This window comes from Phascolarctos cinereus, unplaced genomic scaffold (genome assembly GCF_003287225.1).
Source record: "Phascolarctos cinereus isolate Bilbo 61053 unplaced genomic scaffold, phaCin_HiC Scaffold_1;HRSCAF=81, whole genome shotgun sequence".
Taxonomy (NCBI): domain Eukaryota; kingdom Metazoa; phylum Chordata; class Mammalia; order Diprotodontia; family Phascolarctidae; genus Phascolarctos; species Phascolarctos cinereus.
In genome coordinates, this window is record NW_027555514.1 from 116005419 (window position 1) to 116025127 (window position 19709).

The 19709-nt window shown below is 43.7% G+C and overlaps 1 pseudogene; it reads left to right on the plus strand.

Moving 5' to 3' along the window:
* Window positions 1-5917: 5917 nt before the first annotated feature.
* The window catches only part of LOC110219183 (inosine-5'-monophosphate dehydrogenase 2 pseudogene), a 52555-nt pseudogene continuing 38763 nt past the window's right edge, over window positions 5918-19709 (plus strand).

The following is a 19709-nucleotide window of genomic DNA, read 5'->3' on the forward strand; positions in this document are numbered from 1 at the left end:
TATAACCACTAATACCCTTTGTGCCTCTTCTTCTATGCAAAAATATACCTCTTCCCTCTTGTCAATTCTACCTCCACGTCTTCCACATACATCTCCCTCCTCACACAGTCATCACCCTATTTCAGTATACCTCTTGTCTGGATTATTCCTGTGATAACCTCCTAATTGTTTTCCTTGCTTCCAGTCTCTCCTGGGAAAACTTCCTAATTGGTCTTCCTGATTCCAGTTTTTCCCTACTTAAATGCATCCCCCCTTTTGTGATGGCCAAAATAACCTTGCCAAAGCACAAGTCTGACCACATCAGACTCAAAAGTCTTTAGGGTTTATCTATTACCTCTAGGATGAAATGTAAATTACTCAGCCTGGTATTTAAAAGCCTCTATAATCTGGGAACAACCTATCTTTGTAGCCTTCTTTCACTTTATTTTCTAGTTTCCAGACAAACTGACCCACCTGCTGTCCTCCAAGCTTAGTGTTATACCTTCTATCTCTGCACAGGATGTTTCCAGTCCTAGAATCATTTGATCCTCATTTCTAGAATCTCATATCTCTAGATCCTCATACCTTAGAACCCTTAGTGGCCTTTAAAGTTCAACTCAGATCCTATCTCTTCCAGGAAGCCTTTCCTCATTCTTCTGGGCAATAATGTTTTCTCCTTCCTCAAATCAGTGTGCTTACTGTATCAACCTGATGAATGTAAGATCCTTGAAGACAAAGACTGTCATTACTTTTTGTCTTTGTATTTCCAGTACCTTGCACTTAAGAAGTGTTGATTAGATGCCATTTTTGTAAATATTTGTCAGATCTTACCTGTTTCAATAATCATTCCCAGACTATCTTCCCTACTCCCAAGGCAGAGCACATCAGCTGTCCTCAGTTGTTGCTTTTTCTAGGGACAAACTGACCATCTACAGTCCTGTGTTTGGGTTCCTGTCTACTTATATGTATATTTAGCCTGTCTCTGTTTAGAGACTAAAAGCTCATCCAGGACAAGAACTATACCTCCCAATTCCTTTCTCACCTAACATTGGGTGTAGTATAGTGTCAGACACTCAGTGAAAGATGAGGACTAATTGACAGGCATTGGCTCGAACTCAGCCACCCTATGAAATAAGAGCACCATTCAGAATGGTGCTCACCAATGTCAAGCTCTGTCCCCTGACTACCAAGTCATAACACTTTGCTTTCTCCTCTCGAGCCCTTAATTTAATATAGGCAGAGTAACGTGTTTTTTTTTTTTGCCTGACCACCAGCTTCTTAACCCACTGGCCACTGAAGATGACTATATAGTGTTTAAGTGTTTGGTCTTTATAGACCACCCTATTATAGCTCAGGGAGTCTTGTGTCCATAATTTTAGAGGATTTTTCAGTAGGTTGGTCTCCCTTAGGATCTAGTCCATCGTGACTTGGACCCTAAATGGAATGCCCTAGAAAATCACATAGAGCAATAATGGGAGTGCTGGTTTACCTTCTACCCAGGGAGGAACTGAAGCCTAGCCTCCCAGGTTGGGTTCCATAAACCCCTAATGTTATATTTAAGCATATTGATTTATAGATGTACAGAATTTTGAGGGTCATATAGCCCAAACTCCTAATTTTGCAAATTAGGAATTAAGGTCCCAAGAGTTTACTTAAATGGCTTACCCAAAGTCATGTAGCTAGTAAGTGGCAAAGGAAGAATTTAAACCCAGCCCTTATGATTCCAAATCAAACTGGAGACAGAAGTCAGCCTCATACTAAGAAGGGCACTAAGTTAGTCTCAACCTCTTCCCACAGTTCTGCACATGTATATTCAACATATAGGTGACTTTCAGGATAAGAAACCCATCTGTTAAAAGCTGCCTGTTTTCATTCTGGAAGGCAGACCCAGGACTTCTGGGCTCCCAGTACACTTGCTCTGTCCATGAATTTTGTATGTAACTTTTTTTTTTATTTTTGCAACTGGCAATCCTATTGCTATGAATGATAATATTTCCTAATGTGACAAGGTAATATAACAGATTTAGAATTAGTAAGGATTGTATAGGTCAGTAAGTCCAACCCCTTCATTTAACAGACGAGGAAAGTGAGACACAGAAGGCTTAAGTGACTTGTAGAGGGCCAGATAGCTAGGGGTGGGATTGGGAACCATGTTTTCCTGATATCAAGTCCATGCCCTATCTACTGTTCTACACTAAATGGAATCATAGATTAGGGGGTCAGAAACCTTGACTCTTCTGCCATCAATTTTTCTGCCATTTGGCTACTTTGGGGCAAATTATTTCTCCTTCACTCACAGGTTTCTTTTAAAATTGTCTTCTCCCAGGAATGCTGGAAAAGAAGGACTTGGTGCTATTATATACTGGGACATCTCTGTTGTTCAAGTGGCATTAATGCTATTCAGTCAGGAGAGACTGAGACACAGACAAGAGAGGTGACTCCCCAGGAAGTAGTAGACACTTTTTCAGCCTCCTGGGCATTGTAGATCCTTTTGCATTTAATTGTACAAACTAGCCACACTTAGCAATGTTCCAGGATCAGACACTCTATGTCCCAGTTCCAACTCATAGATGCTGATGAAACCTCATATCTTCTGCCTTAGAAAAATCCAGGAAACAGGAATAATAATGATGATGATGATGATAATAATAATGCCTTATGTATGCTTTTCACAGTCCTTTCACCTACATGATCTCATTCGATTCTTTTAACAACCTTTTGAGATAGTATAGAAATATGTAACCCCATTTTATAGATGTGGAAACGAGGCTCAGAAAGGTTGTCACCTACCTAAGGAGTTGTCAGGGAAGTGAAGACAATAGTCAGCCTCTGTAATGGAGACAGCATTAAATCAGCCCCGACCTTTTTTCTCAATACTGCAAAATGAGCGCTCAAAGTATAGGTGACACAGAGGATAAAAAAGCCTATTTATCAAAAGCTGCCTGTTGTCATTCTTGAAGACAATCTGAACTCTTGGGTTCTCCCCTTGGGCTCTAACATATACTTAATGAAAGAAGTTGTGGAATACTATTCCCCTAAGGAGTATTTAGAATTAGAGAAACAACTTTTTGCTTCCCAGGGATCCCTCTCAAGGTCTCTTCCTTAGATTCTAGCCTTCCTTTGGCTTCTCACCTTTGGTAGAGAGAATGAGAATAGACTCTCCTCTGAAGGAGAGAGGGACAATAAGTGGTAGGTATGAGTATTAAAGCGCCATTCTGAGCCGTGACTAGATGTTTTCCATTTGAATGCTTCAGGCTAGAGAGACCACTTGCCAGCCCCAGAGGAGTGAGCCAGAAGACCAGCACAAGCAAGAGATAAACCAAGGGAGATTTAAGATCCTCCTTCTCCTCTACTCCCAGGAAACTATGGAACTATGATCCTGCCTTTGTGAAACTGCAAGGCCTTCTCAACGACATTTGTTGGTATGTCCCCATTCTTACCTCTTTCGTGGTGGCCTAAATATCAGGTTGCATTAAAATCAATGCACTTGGGTTGAACTTAATGACAACCTTTGAGATCATAGAAATATGGGGGTTATTATGGAAAAAGACAGTAGAGATCATCTAGTGCCTCACCTTGATTTGACAAATAAGGAGACAGCCCCAAGGAATATAAATTACTTGCCCAAGGTCACAGAACTAGCAAGTAATCAGCTGAGATTTAAGTTATTTTCATTACACTATGATGCATGAAAGATGGATGGGGTGTACAAACCCAAGGTTAAGCATTGCAGAAATACAGAAAAAGGAGGTTCTCTTCCATATTAAATTCAGCAGTTGTTATGGAGTTGGGGCATTTCCCTCCCCTCCCCTCCCCCAACCTGGCCAAGCCCTCATCCTGTCCCATGTCAGCTACCCTCCTATAATTCAGCAGTCTCTGTGGGCCTTCTGCCATGCTTCTCCATTGCTTCTTCCCTTCTCTGTCCACCCCCCTCCCCAATCCTCCCCACTACTCATCTCCAGTTATGAGAACCAGGAACTCTGATGGAACTGTCTGGGAACCTCATCAGGTGGATTTCCCAATCCCACTGCTTTACAGCTACCCTTAGGACCATCAGACCAAGAGATATCAATTCTTTGGGATCTTACATGATCCCCACAGCCCAGTGCCCTCCCAAGCCTTCCACGGGGCACCAAGTACCTTTTGGTCAGTCTCTTCAACAGCAGACGCGTCCTGAAGAAAACAACCATTGCTGTGGAGAAAAGGCAACATTCCTACCACTGCTGGGGAGAAAAGGCGGTGCTCCTTGCTTACGTGGCTTTTGACGTGAAGGACTCAGTTGCCAGTTCTTCCCCTCCCCCACTCCCAAAGATACCCACCAGAAGAAAATGAGCATTGATGACAATGCCTGGAACTGGTGCAATATCTGAATCTGCCCCAGGCTAGCCACATACAATTTGGGCAGCTAAATCTAGAATCTGCAGCAGAGCTATAGCATCTTAGAGCTGGAAGGGATTTAAAGGTCACCTCCAACCCCTTCCTCATTTGACAGATAAGGAAACTGAGGCCCATAAAAATTAAGTGATTTGTCCCCAAGGTCACATAATTCCAGGGCTAAAATTCGGGTCTCTTGGACTCTCAGCCCCATAGTCTTTCCACCACCCTAGACCTCTGCTGCATCCAAACAATGCATCATCAATCCCAACCACAGAGGTATAAAAGCTGAAGGAATACAGCAGGCCAAATCCTTGTGACCCTCTAGGCAGGAGAATTGAGTTGGGCTAGTTGGGGGCCGTGTCCTTGGAAATGGAGGGAGATTTGGGAGAGAAATGACCCAGTCCTGACTCCCATTGCTTACCTCCAAGCTGGTTGTTACATCCAAGGAACAATAATTCTGCTGATGAGGTTGGGATAGCTGTAGGAGGATTGTTTTTGGGAATTTGGAACTAAGGAAAAGGTGTCTGGGATAATATTTCCGGAATATATCTGGTAGTATACCATATAAGGAAAAATAGGGTAAGAAGAGCCACAGGTGGGTGTCTATGTTGCTAGAGAGAAGGGCCTGGTTTGGTTGAGACCAGTCTGGGAAGTGCATTGGAGCTATAGTGAGCCACCTATAGTGGCTGATGGAGCAGCAAGGAAAAGGCACATCTGGAAGGAGAAACACCACTGGCCCTCACTGCATCACGAGCCACACCTGGGTCCATGTGGAAGGAGCAGCAGCTTCTGGACGCCATTGCAGGGTATGCCGCGCCCTCTCTGGGCTGCAGAGAGCTGCCAACCACTTACTGACTGAGACAACAGCTATGTTCCCTGGGTCTATTTCCCCACGAGTCAATCTATCTGAGGGCAGGGGCTGCACTTCGGGCCAAAGAATCCTATTTAATTAATTTATTTGAAGGTGGTGGGGCCACCGCCCTGCAGTATTAGCCTCCTTCTCTCCTCTGGCAAAAGGAGAGGCTGAGCCTTGGAGGCGGAATCGCTTTTCGGGCTTGTTCAGCCAGAATTCACTCCTTTGCTCTTTCGAAGTCCGGGGTTGGGGCACTAGAGATAGTGGGGTGAGGAAAGGGTCCATTAAGTTAAAGGACCCTTCACTTAGTGGGCAGGAAACAGATCACTGACTGCAGACCACCTACAGTTCTCCTTGCTGGCAGGCTCAGAGCTGCTCAAGGTATGGGGTGGGGAGCTGTTCCCCGGCGGCGGTGCTGAACAGGGGAAGCGGCAGGCAGGTAGAGCGGGAGAGTGGAGGGAGATCCTGTGCTCCACCCATGAAAAACCGCGGCAGAGGGAGAGTCTCGCCTTCCTACTAATTTCCCAGAGAGGAAAGGGCACGGAGGGAGTGAAAGTGAGAAAGTGGCGTCGAGGTTGAGCCTTTGTGAGGTGTGGAGCCGTCAGAGCCTGCAGTGAGCCAGTGGGAGGGGGAAGAGGCAGTGAAGAGGGGAAAGGGGGTAGGAAGCAGTGTGTAGGGTTGTGCCATGGTGCGCCCCTTCTGCTTAGCATGGTGATGTCCCCATCAGGGCGCAGCATAGAACCGACGCTCACAGTCCTGGTTGCAGGTGAGTGGGGGTAACTGTACGCAGAAGTAAGAGAGAGGGCAGGAAAAGAGAGATTCAGGATTCTGAACGTCTCTCCACGCCCAATACACACAAACAAACACACATATCCACAGGGCATACTTACATTCACAACGTACACACAGGGCATACTCTCATGGCAAATACACTAAGTCCGTACAAGAAGGACACACGGAGTAGAATCACATATATGTATGGCATAGAACTAAGAAACACCCTCAGAGGAGAATTATCCATGTGCACATATAGAGATACAGGGAACGCACCCAGAACAACCACAGACACAAACGCGCACACAGAACACAAGCAGAAGAATACACACGCGTACACTGCACACGCGTGCCAGCCTTCCCCAAAGGCTGCTGATGTTCAGATCCGTCTCATTTCCCCTTGAATGATCTAGGCAGGTGTCTCCTCCCTCTTCTCTTTCCTTACACTCATCCTTCTATCCCTCAGGAGATGCACTAGCCCTAGATCCCACTCCTGCCCAACCATAAGACGTGCCCTCTTCCCTTTCCGGTGTTTGGGTTTGGGCAGAAAGGAGGAACCCCTGTTTCCAGAAAGAGTAATTGAGACATTCTGAGTGTTCCAGCCTCCCTGAGTCCCTTTACCCAAACTCTAATGGAGCGAAGGTTTTGTGTGTGTGTGTGTGTGTAAATATGTGCCCCTTCCTCCCCAATACTGGGGTCCTCTCCAGAACTAGCACCTACCTGTGGGTGGGGACCCACCTCGACGATACCACATCAATGCAATCCGGTCTTCCTCGTCCTTTTGCTTCCCTCTGGGAATGGGGGGTGGGGGTCGGGGGTCACCGTGCCTGTCTGTTACTCCCTTGCCTCACCAGTGTTAGCCGGGGGCAAGAGTCAGGAAACTCTGTTTGGCTCCATGGGGAAGTTGCTCCATCTACTTTTCCATGGCCCTGCCCCCCTTTCCTTTCCCCGTCCCCATCCCCCACTCTTCCTGGGTTGCAGACCTAGATGCCTATGCCACCCTCGCCTTCCCCTGCCTACAAAGACTGCGATGGAGCTTGGAAGCCCTAGCTGCCCGGAGTCTGCTGCTGACCTGCATTGACGTCATTGCGTCATTAGGTTTCCCCTGGAAACACTGGAGCGCCAGAAATAGTAACACATTAATTCAGCCCAGGAGAGCAGGGAGAGACTGTTTGTAACCCTGCATCAAACTCTGCCGGAGCCGAAGCTAGGAATAGTCTCCCACCCCCACCCAAGGGCAGCACTAACCTAACTCAGAAGACTATTTTGAGAACAAAGGGAGACAATATATAGAATGATATATAGAGAGGGAGAGAGGGATGCAAAGACCCTTCTTTACTTACACACACACACACACACACATTTACACACATAGGCACACTCAAGGCACATGCACATACCCAAAGATCTAGGTCTAGATCTCCAAGTGTGTGCAGGGAGAAAAGAGGGATAGTCTGCTGCATTTTGGCATTTGCACAAAGACCTGTAGTATGAATAGAGACAGAACTAGGAAAGGACACCCTCTCCTCAATGCACTTCCACCCACAGAGGAAAAATGCCACTTAAGAATATTGTTTAACTCCTAACACAGCAATACACACTCCAAACAGATGTTGTTTTGGATAGGTGGAAGGATTTTTATATGATTTCACAGGTTCCCAGCCCTCCCTCCATACACAGACAAACCCCACTTGTGACACATTCCATGGATTGCCTGAACTGTGAAAAATGCTGAGAAAATGTTCTCTCTTGTCTCTGTCTCTCTTTCTCATTCTCTTTCTCTGTGTCTCTCTGTCTCCTTTGGTCCAGCTTCACCAGACTGGGTGTAGGCAAAGGCACACTCTATTTGGTTGGATACCAGCACTCACACTTTAACTCCCAGGTAGCAGAAGTGAATAATGATTAGTCTAATTTCACAGACACACAGTATAAATACACAGGGACATTTGCACAATGTGGTTGTGGGCCTATTGATTTTTTCACACCCACACTGTCTAGCTTTGTAAATTCTTGAGGGAACTGCATACTTTTCTTGATATTATCTTTGATCTCTTCTTCCACACTCCACCCCAAAATTCCATTGAACTTTAAAAAGGTAAATGGGAACCATCTTTCCTTGGGCTCTGAAATATGTACCCTGGCCACCTTCCCCAACAGAGATGGGGTGGAAGAAGTGAGTTCAAATTCACTGACAGAACTTGGCCCATTTCCCACATCTTTATGATTTGCTGTTTCTCCTACTCCTTTTCGCTCTCTCCCTCCCCACTCCATTTCCTAGGTTTTTGACTCAGTGTTTCTTTGCAGATGCTGAAAAACAGTACCTCTGGGATAAAAATAGAAAGTGCTTAACAGTCAGCTGTCATTGAGGAGAGCCTGCAGGGGAGACAAGAAAAGGAGGAGCTATCAGGAGGGTAGAGGGAGGGAAAGCAAAAAGGAGGGAGGGAGAGAGTGAGATTCCAAACTTGGAGCTATGATCTGTCTGGCATGGTATTCAGAATGTGGGGGAATCTGTCATCAGGATACCTGGGTCCCCACCTGGGGATGTGAGAATGAGAAGGAGGATTTCTGCTGATGACAAAGTGGAGCAAATCTCTACCTTCTTCAGTGTGATGTAGTGGAAAGCACAACTGATTTGAAGGCAGAGAACCCTGATGTAAATCCCCACTCTATTACTACCTGTGTGACCTTCAGAAAGTCCCTTCCTTTCTTTGGGCTATGATTTCCTCAACTGTAAAATAAAGGACTAGGTGATCTCCAAGTTCCCTTCCAGAAGGTCTTGTGACAAAGATCGCCAGAGATCAAAGATAAGGAACCCAAGTTAAGGAAAAGGGCAGGATCCCAGTCACAATCACTAGGTCCAGCTTCACTACACTGGGTATGGGCAAAGATACGGATTATGCCATTGCAGCCTGGTTCCACTCAGTTGCCCTCTCACTCTCTAGCTTTCAGAGAGAAGGGGAAATGAATAACAATTAGTTTGATTTCACAAAAACACAAACACACAGTTTGTACATACTCCCCACTCTCCTTGGCTATGCTTTCTGCATTTCCTCAGTCAGGAAGGGGATTTCCAGGACTCATGATGAACACCAGTCTTTGGAATGGTCAGCACACCACCCACTTCTTCCCACCTTTACTCCTAGGAAAAGTGGAACACATTATATAATGGGTGGAGCCAGCCATGAAAGATGTTACCTAAGTCCTGTTTGTTACCCTAATGGTGCACCCCTGACTGTGTTCTGCCATGGCCCCCTTGACCCTCTAAAGAGATCAGATAAGAGTCAGTTGCCTTACCCCAGAAGATTCCCTAAGAAGGTGTGTGTGGGGGAGGGTGAAGTGGGGAGTATGTCTAGAATTAGGCTTGATAGCAGTATTGAAGATCCAATATAAAAAAGTACTTCAACTCACTGGACACAGTGCAGAGGGCTCATTATGCTTGTTGAATTGAAATGAAATGATTTGAAGCTACAAGGTGAGACCTGGGGTCAGAAGTGAGGGTCTTCAATGTCAGTGTCCCTGGAAGTACTGGTAACTATATGGATGCCTAATTATACGGCCATCTGTTGGGGATGCTTATTGAGGGGATGCCTGGATTGAGAGGTAGATTGGAAACCATCTGACTTCTAAATTTTCTTTGAATTCTGAGACTTTATGTGCCAGAGAAGCTGAGTGCCATGGTTTTCCCCTTGGCAATACCACACCCCTTGAAGGGAGGGGGGTAGAGGAGGGATTCCTAGACCTCACCAGAGGCTATAGAACATGCTGTGGCCTTCCTGTCATATTAAACCAAGTCCTTATCTTGTCCCATTTAGACTTTAATATGGCAGCTTCCTGACTCCCTGTTCTGTGATATCAAAACACAGAGTATTGATGCACTCTCCTACCTGGCCCTGGCTTGGCTCACTGGATGGCCTTCTCCTTAGGATGTCTCTTCAGTGATATCTTCTCAGTTCTGGGCCTTGGTGGCATGATATTCTCTGTCACTAAGTGGCTGCCAATGTCACCACCCCTTCCTACCATAGCCAGCAGAATTCCAGGGCCTGAACTATATGACATTTAAGCCTAGAATGAGTGAAAAGGAGGAAGGAAGGGCTGGAGGGCTATGGGCAGAGAGAAGCTTCACTGCGCTGCCCCACCCTTAGTGCATATGGTGAAAATTATCTGAGTAGAGCTAGGCTGGACTCATTGGACTGGTTCACTGAACTGCCCTGAAGTGTGACTGTGGTCAGATACCCTTTCTCTCTGCTGCAGAATTCCATGGGAACCAGATCCGTCTTTCTCTTTTCCTGATGCTGAATCACTTTCTCTGACCCCTCCCAATTATAAGTCCTATGATCCTATGATCCCAGACCTATGTAGGGTGGCAAATTGTCATCTTTAGGCCAGGTCCCTATAGAAGAAATCTAGAGGAAGCATACATTCATTCAACAAACATTTTTTATTTATGCACTATGAGCAAGGTACTCTGCTTCATGTGGAGAACATAAACAGAAAACCAACACATAGTCCACCATCAAGGATCTTACATTCTCCTTTGGCGGGGTGGAGGGTGGAGGGTGGGAAGAAAGGGAGAATCCAAAATGAAGACAGAAACAGAAAATACAAAGCAGGGATTAAAGGGACCAAATGAAGGATCAGAGCACTTCAGGAATAATTGAGGAGGAATCACTAATGGCTATGGAGAATTAGAAAAGAATTCATGATGAAGATAGTGCCAGTGCTGAGCCTTAAAGGAAGATGAAGATTCTGAAAGTCAGAGCTAAGAAAGGAAAATACCCAATGCCTGGAGTAGGTCCTGGAGTTGGAATGTCAGGTTCGGGGACCACCTAGACATCCAGTTTGTCTGGGAGATAAAACATGTGATGAAGATTAATATAAAAAGGGTCGAAGGGGGCTGGAAAGGTAGGTTTGGAGAACCTTGAATGTGAGGCTAATGAATTTGTATTTTATCCTGGAGATAACTGGAAGCCCCTGGAAGTTTTTTTTTTAACAGGGTGAATGACATAGACCTGTGGAAGATTTTATTGGCAGCTGTGTGAAGAACGGATTAGGGAAGGGAGAGATACTGTACCTTAAGCACAGTACATGCTTATTAAATGTTTGTTGGATTGAGTTAAATTTGGACTCTTGTCTTCAGTTCTAGATGTCGCATTTTAGGGAGAACATATGGTGTACAGTGGAGGAGGGAAGTCAGGATGTTGAGAATATTGGAGTCCATACCATTCAAGGATGAGAGTTGAGGGACTTGGGAATTCAGCTGTGCTCATTCTTTCTCTCTTTAAAAAATACCATTTGTTATATGGAGTGGCTCTCTGAAGGGGGAGGGTAAGGGATTCTGAGGATAACTATGATTCTGTAAGAAACAGAAAACATCAACAAAAACCTATTTTAAAAAAGAAGGATTTGGGGATGTTTATCCTGGAGAAGAGAAGGTTTGGAAATCTCTGGTAGAAGTTGCTGGTTGCTAGTGTATTAAAGTGTTGGAACTTGGTCATGTGAAGGAAGATTTGAACCTTTTCTGCTCAAAACCAACACGGAAAACTAGGAGTATTGGGTACAATTTGCAAAGAGAGAGGTTTAAGCTTGATTTCAGGAAAGAAAAACCAACGGTAATGGTCAATTATTTCTCAAAGAGGTGAGGGCTGATTTGGGAGGCTCCCGAGACCTTTAAGTAAGGGTAGAGAAATGGAGAGCAGAGGGTAGAATTGAGAGCCTAAGAAGAAAAGAGGTTTGGAAGAGCCAGTATGGGCACTGATAGGAGATCTACTAGAGGTGAATGAAAGGCTGACAGACCTACTCACACTTAGACTCCCTCTCCTTCTAGACCCCTTCTCTCCCTTCTCCTCTGTGGCTTTCTTGCCTGGCTTGAGTCACCTCCATCCTGAAGCCCTGCTTTCTTAATGGGTGACTCCCTCCCTGGAACCTTCCATTTTAGGAGTGGTTCCAGCCATACTTCTTCTCACTCAGGTCTGGACTCCACCCATTTTCTTCACCAGCCAAGTTCTTCTGGTGTAATTACCTTTTCCCCTCCCCATTCAGCTTCTTTAGACTGTATGTGTTGTTTTCTCCCGTTAGAATGAAAGCTTCTTTAGGGCAGGGTCTGCCTTGTTTGTTTTTATATACCCAGCACTTAGCACAGGGCTTTGGCATATTGTAAGTGCTTTTAATAAATGCTCTATCAATTGATCTGTCTGTCTGTCTATCTATCTGTCTACTCATCTTGCCAGAGTGAGGGTCCATTCGAGGAGAGATAACATGATTTTAGAGTGGAGCCAAAAATCATGGTTTGGTAGCTTCCTCCTGAAGCATTCAGTGTAATGCTAAGGATTAAAAGAAAAAGGTGCATAGAAGAGAACACAAAGAAAGCTAGAAAGAAGCACAGACAAGCAAGATAGCTTTGACAGCTGCAATTTGAATTTATAGACACAAAAAGAAAAGCAAGCTCTATGCCATAAAGATACGTGGTTTCATATACAAACCTATTTTTCTACTCTAGTATGTATATGGAAATGTGCATTTATTTGGTATTTGTTGAGTTCAGGGGAAAAAATTGTGTAAAGAGTCAAAGAAGAGAAAAGATACGGGAGGAATGACCAAAGATTGAAGATTAGTAAGGTATGAATAGCAGGGTAATAAGGGTGTGTATATATGTATATGTATGTATGTATATGTATATATATATATATATATACATATATATATATATATGTGTGTGTGTGTGTATGTGTGTGTGTATATGTATATATAAGGATATATATAAGAAGATATATAAGAATATAAGAATAATAGCTAGGAACTCAAGCAGGTAAGACAATGCCTTATTCAGCTAGTTAACTATGGCATGCAGAGTGTGAAGTAAGGAAAGCAAGTCTAGAACAGGGACATGATGTACTAGAAGAGAAAAGGTAGTGGAGAGAATGAAAGAAACGTTTAGAAGGAGAGAGGAGAAATGAAAGGATAGGAGATTGTGATTGGAGGGGGAGATTTCAGAGTTCACGATCAAGTTGGTACAGTTTGGGGTGATGGTGATGTCTAATGTAAGATCACTTTTGTGCATGACTGAGGTAGAGTGGGACATAGCCTCAAGGTGAAGAGATTGGTTAACTAGCAAGCCAGCATGTGGACATTCAAATCAATGCTGAAGTCATCAGGCATAAGGGCAGAAGTTGAAGAGGAAGACTGGGGCAGCTAGGTGGCATAGTGGATAGAGTGCTGGCCCTGAAGTCAGGAGGACCTGAGATCAAATCCAGCCTCAGGCCAAACACTTGTAACTTACTAGCTGTGTGACCCTGGGCAAGTCACTTAACCCCAATTGCCTAAAAAAAAAAAAAGAAGAGGAAGACTCAAACAAGCATTGAAGGTGTTAAGGACAGGTGGGGAGTGATCTGGGAGCTGGTAGAAAGCATCATCTAAAATCTAGACAGGATAGCAGACACTTCATCCACAGTGAGGAAGTGGACTCAAAGGAGGACAGATTGCTGAGGGATAGTGGCAGAGGATCTGGAAGAGGCAGTGAGAAGAAATGAATATGCCGATTCCTCCCTCCTAACCTCATGTGTATGGGAGTAGGAGAAAAGGAGCCAACAGCTTCAGAGAGAGTGGCTGGGTGCAAGATGTTTTTCAAAAATTCAATTACATTTTCTTTTCAGGTCCAAATTCTTTTCCTCTCACCTCTTTTCTTCCCCTGAATTGAGAAAGCAAGGGGGAAAACCCTGTTACAAATATGTATAGTCAAGTAAAATGAATTCCTACATTATACATTTCCAAAAAGATTATTCTTCAGTCTGCATTCTGAGTCTATCACATCTCTATCAAGAAGTGGGTAGCATTTTCATCTTGAATCTGGAATTATGGTTACTCATAATGTTGATTATAGTTCCCAAGTCTCTCAAAATTGTTTGTCCTTATATTATGATTGTATAAATTGTTCTCCTACTTCTACTCATTTCATTTTGTGTCAGTTCATACAAATCTTTCCCGGATTTTCTGAAACCATTTCTTTCTTCATTTCTCATGGGGACAAGGTGTTTTCAAGAGAATGACAGAAAATGGAAAGAGTGTGAGAAATTCAAGATAAAGGGGAGCCAACAAACTATTGAGCAGTATCCAAGAAAAGCATAAACTCAGGTCGAAGGATCTGAGTACAAATTCTTCACCTATAATTTGCTACATGTAGTTAGTGACCTTGAATAAGTCACATCTTCTCTGGGCTCAGTTTCCTCATCTACAAAATGAAAGGGTTATACTAGATGGCTTCTAAGGTTTTTTTCTACTCTATTCCTATGATCCAGAGAATATAGGGGAAGACAGCAGGATGGACATCAAAATCCTCCGAATAGATTTGAGTAGACTAGGGACAAAGGTGTAAGGGGAGGTAGCAGAGGAAAATCATTCTGGCTCCTGCAGACATTAGTTCTGCCTCACAGGAATTAGAAACATGGAAGCCAAGAATTTTCTAGCCACAAGGCAAGAAGAATACTAAGTCCACAAAAGTTTGTAGAAATAATTCAGCTCCAAGGTTCTAATTAGGTTAAATATGAAGAAGTCTCCACGTGGTGTCTTCTGGGTAAAAATCTCTTCATTTGATTGCAGCAGGGTCAAGGGGGGTTGTTGGTACCGATGGTAAGAATGACATTGATGCCTCTGCACTTTCTTCCTCAAGGTAGAGGTCTTTATTGAGCTCTTCCCTGCCTCCCGCTATGCTACAATAATAGGCAGACAAAGGGCTTTTGTTTTCTAATGCTTAGTATTAGAACGTATTAAGCTTTAAGCAACAACATATAATTAAAGTGAGGATACTTGAGGCAGAGAAGAGCTCTTGGTGGTTTAGCAGCTGGCTGATGGGTAGCTTCCCTGATCCCTCAGTCTCACCAATATCCCAGTGGAATGCCTTCCATGAGGCAGTTTCTTGGCAAGTCTAGGAAATCATCAAAGGCCTCCTGTTGATGTCTTTTTATGTTTTTCATGACTTGTCCCTGAGCCAAGCTTTACCACTTGTATGTAGCTATAGTCTTTATGAGGGCCAGCTACATATTTGGCCACATGGCCTCTTCTGATGAACTCCAGGTATAGAGCCTTTAATTAGAACATATTTTGAGTCAAGAGAAGGGGGTTATATAATGTGATTACTCACAGAGACATCTGGTAGCACAATAGATTAAATGTTGGACCTAGAGTCAGGAAAACTTCAAATTTAGCCTCTGACACTTACTGGCTGTGTGACCCTGGGTAACTCCTTTAACCTTTTTCTGCCTAGGATTCCTTGACTGTAAAATGGGGATAATAGTAGCATCTACTTCCCAGGGTTGTAAGGATCAAATGAAACAAAATTTGTAAGGTGCTTAGCACAGTGCCTGGCACAAAGACAAATGCCCAGCCTCAGCTTGAAGACCTCCAAGGAGGGAAAACCCACAATCACTGCAGGTAGCCCACTCATATTGCCTCTTTGAAGTTCCCTCCTGTTGCTCTTGGTTTTGTCCTCTGGGATAAAACAAGTCTAATCTTTTTTCATATGACAGTCCTTAAAGTACCTAAAGATGACTATCACATTGCTGGATTTGGAGTCAGAGGACCTGAGTTCAAATCCCACCTCTGACACTTACAACTCGTATGATGCTGGTAGATCGTTTAACCTCTCTGGGGCTCAATTCTTCATCTATAAAATGAGGGGATTGGATGCAATGGTCCCTGAAGTCCCTTCCTGCTTTAAATTTATCATCTTATGTCCACAAATCTTCTTCTCCATACTAAACATGCCCAGTTCCTACATTGAATGCTCATGCACAAAATCAAGGCCCTTGACCCCTTAGTTGCCCTCCTCTGGACCCTCTCCATCTTATAAATGGTCTTATTAAACTGTGGCACCCAAAACTGAACACAGTATTCCCAATGGGGTCTGATGAGGGTAGAAACAGAGGAATGAGCCATCCCTATTCCTGAAAGTTATGCCCCTCCGAATACAATCCAAAATTGCATTAACTTTTTTGGATGTCAAATCAGGTTGCTGGTATATTAAGCTTGTAGTCCACTAAAACCCCCAGATACGTTTTTGAACAATTGCTCCCTAACCATGCCTTCTCCATCCTATATGTGTAAAGTTGATTTTTTTGTACCCAAGTGTAAACTTTACATTTATCCCCATTGAATTGTACGTTATTAGATTCAGCTCAACGCTCTAGTCTGTCTAAATATTTTTGGATCCTGACTTTATCATTCAGTCTACTTCTCCCAGCTTTGAATCACCTGCAAACTGACGAATGGGCCTTGTATATCTTTATCCAAATCATTGATAATGATGTTAAACAGCACAGACCCAAGCACAGATCTCTGTGGAACTCCACTAGAGACCTCACCACACTGACCTTGGACCCTTAATGACTTCCCTTTGAGGCCAGCCATCAAGCAGTTTTAAGCAGCATTCTAGTATAGTTCACATTTCTTCACCTTCTTTACAAAAACAACACGAGATGCTTTATCAAAATCATCGCTAAAATCTAGATAAACTATGTCTATTCCATTCACCCTGATAGTTGATAGCAGTGGGGATGATTTCAATGCCTCTTTGAGCAACCGAGACCAGTGCCATCCACCCCATGTCTTGTCCAAACTAGTTCAAGCCTGAGACCTGGAAAGTGTAGAGTCGCTACTCGCAATGGCAAGTTTGTGGAAAAATTCATGAGTGGGTAAAAAGTTCTATGTCTGGCAATTCTCTCTAGGTCTTCTTAGTACCTAAAATACAGTATAAATGAAACAGAGTTTCTGACATTCCCTCATCTACATTAGAAGTAGAATGTAAGCTCCTTGAGAGCAGGAACTTTTTTCATTTTTTTCCTTTATTTCCCAAGTGCCTAAATAAATGCTTGCTAGAAGGAAAGGTGAGAACTGTAAGGGAGGGCAATCTTTGGGCATTTTCATTCTGGTCCTCTGTAATCAACAAGATAACTGTTGGACAATAATATGTTGTCTTTGGGAGCCAGAGACGACACTATTGACTGTTAGGACATGTGCTTTGAATTGTCTTCCAAGTAGTGGGAATAGCTTGTTCTGAGCAGATACAGTTGGACCTCTGTCCTTGTGACATGTTGGAAAGGTCATTGGTTGGGGGTGGGACCACAGAATGAGAAACAAAAGGGAAGAGACTGTGTCCTTGACCCCAGCCACCAGAGCAAACTATCATTTGCTGGCTTCCACAGTGTAGCCGCAGGATCTCACTTTACCTGAGGCCTGATAGCCAATAGGTCATAGAATCACAGAATCTCACAGCTCGATGGGATGTGCCTAGAAACAATCTAGTCTAAAGTCACATAATTAGTACCAGAGCTGGAACTAGAACCCAAGTCCCAACTTCAGTAGTCTTTCACCTTTTACTCATCGGAACATGTCCTGATCTCTTTACTCGAGGGCAAAGTGCAGCTGTCTCTTCAAACCTTCCTTTTTCAACCTCCTTACAGAATTGTTTTATAATTCTGTAATGCATTTAACATGCAATACTGTATATTATAGTTATGTAGATTTGTGTCTAATGTCATTGATCTGCTATAGGACATCTTCCTTCCCCAACCCCTTTCTCTCCACTTGGAACAACACCCTCTGACAGACCTCCAGCATCATCACTCACTCCTTGGAGGAATTAATCCATTTAGTTTTAGAACTCTACTGAGGGATCGATATGTTTATGAAGCACCTACTATGTAAAAACCTAATAAGTGTTGGGTTTACAAATATGAAAAATATAGTCCCTGCCCTCAAGGATCTTACAATCTAATAAGGGAAGACAACACACAAAAAGAAGCTGAACAGGGGTTGGGGTCAAGGCTGGAGAGACCTCCAATGTCCCATCTCCAACTGCTTTTTCAGACATCTCAAACTGGATATCCAGTGGAAATCTTAAACTCCATATATCCAGAACAGAATTCATTGTCTTTTCTCCAAACTGCCCTCCCTCCCTCAACCTTCCTTATTACTGTAGAAGGCAAACACAACCCTCCCAGTTTCTCAGACTCAAAATCTAGGAGTTATCCTGGACTCTTCACTATCTCTCATCCCCCACATCCAAGCTGTTGTCAAGATCTGTTGATTTCATCTTTGCAATGTCTCTCAAATATACCCCCTCCTTTCCTCTGGCACTATCATCATGCTGGTACAGTCCTTCATTACTTTATGCCTGAACTAATGCAATAGCCTACTTCAAGCCATCCTCCATTCAGCCGCCAAAGTTATTTCCATGAAGCACAGCTCCAACTATGAAACTTTCTACTCAATAAACACTAGTAGCTTCTTAGTGCCTCTAGGATCAAATCTGAAATCCTCTGACATTCAAAGCCTTTTATGATGTAGGCCCTTCCTACTTTTCCAGTCTTCTCACACCTTATTCCCCACCACATACTCCTTGAGCCAGAGACACTGACTTCCTTGCTATTCCATGAAGAAGACACTCCATCTCTCAGCTCTAGGCATTTTCTTTGACTGTCCCCCATGTCTGGAATGTTCTCCCTCCTCTACTCCAACTACTGACCTCCCTTACTTCCTTTAAGTCCCAACTAAAATCTAATCTTTTACTGGAAGCCTTCTCCAAAGCCTCCTAATTCTAGTGCCTTTTGTCTATCAATTTTTTCCTATTTATCCTGTATATAGCTTGCTTTGTACATATTTGTTTGCTTGTTACCTCCCCCATTAGACTGTGAGTTTCTTGGCAGCAGGGGCTGTATTTTGCCTCTTTTTGTATCCCCAGCACCTAGTGCAATGCCTGACACATAACAGGTGTTTGATAAATGTTTATTGATCGATTAATCGATGATGCGCCTGTAGCTTACTATTTAAATTATTTTGAGCAAATCATTTAGTCTTTCTGGGCCTCAGTTTCCTCATCTGCACAATAAGTTGGACTGTCAGGGGTGGGGAACCTGCAAGCCTCAGAAGCCACATGTGGCCTTATAGGTCCTTGGGTACAGCCTTTTGATTGAGTCCAAGTTTTACAGAACAAATCCTTTTTTTAAGGGGATTTGTTCTGTGAAGTTGCACTTGAGGACCTAGAGGGCCACATATGGCCTCGAGGCTGCAGGTTCCCCACCCCTGGACTAGCTAACATCTGAGATCCCTTCTAGAATTCTAGATCTCTGATCTAGCCAGCCTCAAACAATACTTCACATCCATCTACTGTAGACAACTTATCATCTGCCCTGCCCCTTCTCCCAACCTGGAATAGCCCCATTTGGGCATGCCATATCTGGAGGGGGGTCAGGGAGGAGAGTTGATCCACTCAGCTTTGGAATACCAATCTAGAGTTGAGTAGTCCTGAAGAATGAGTAGTACAAACTCACTCAATCCATTATATCTAGCCAGCCCCAAACCATATTCCATACACTATGCACTCATCCACCAGGAAACTCATACTCATCTGTACACCAGTTCCATCTACATGCAAAATATACCAATACCACCCTCTCCCACACCTCTTGTACCTCTTACCCTGGGAATGGTGATCAAATCTATATTATATTATCATTGCTACTGGAAAGGGCATAACAATGGAATACTCAGTGGCTCCACTCACCGTTTACCCTCCCCCAGACCCAAACTCTCTTTTCTGGTTGTCACATGCTGATATGTATTTTCTCTCTTTATTTGAATGGAAAGAACTGGATTGGAAGTCTAGAGACCGGATTCCAGTTCTGGCTCTGCAGTTAACTACTTTTACAAACTTGGGCAAATCATAAAGAATTTGAAC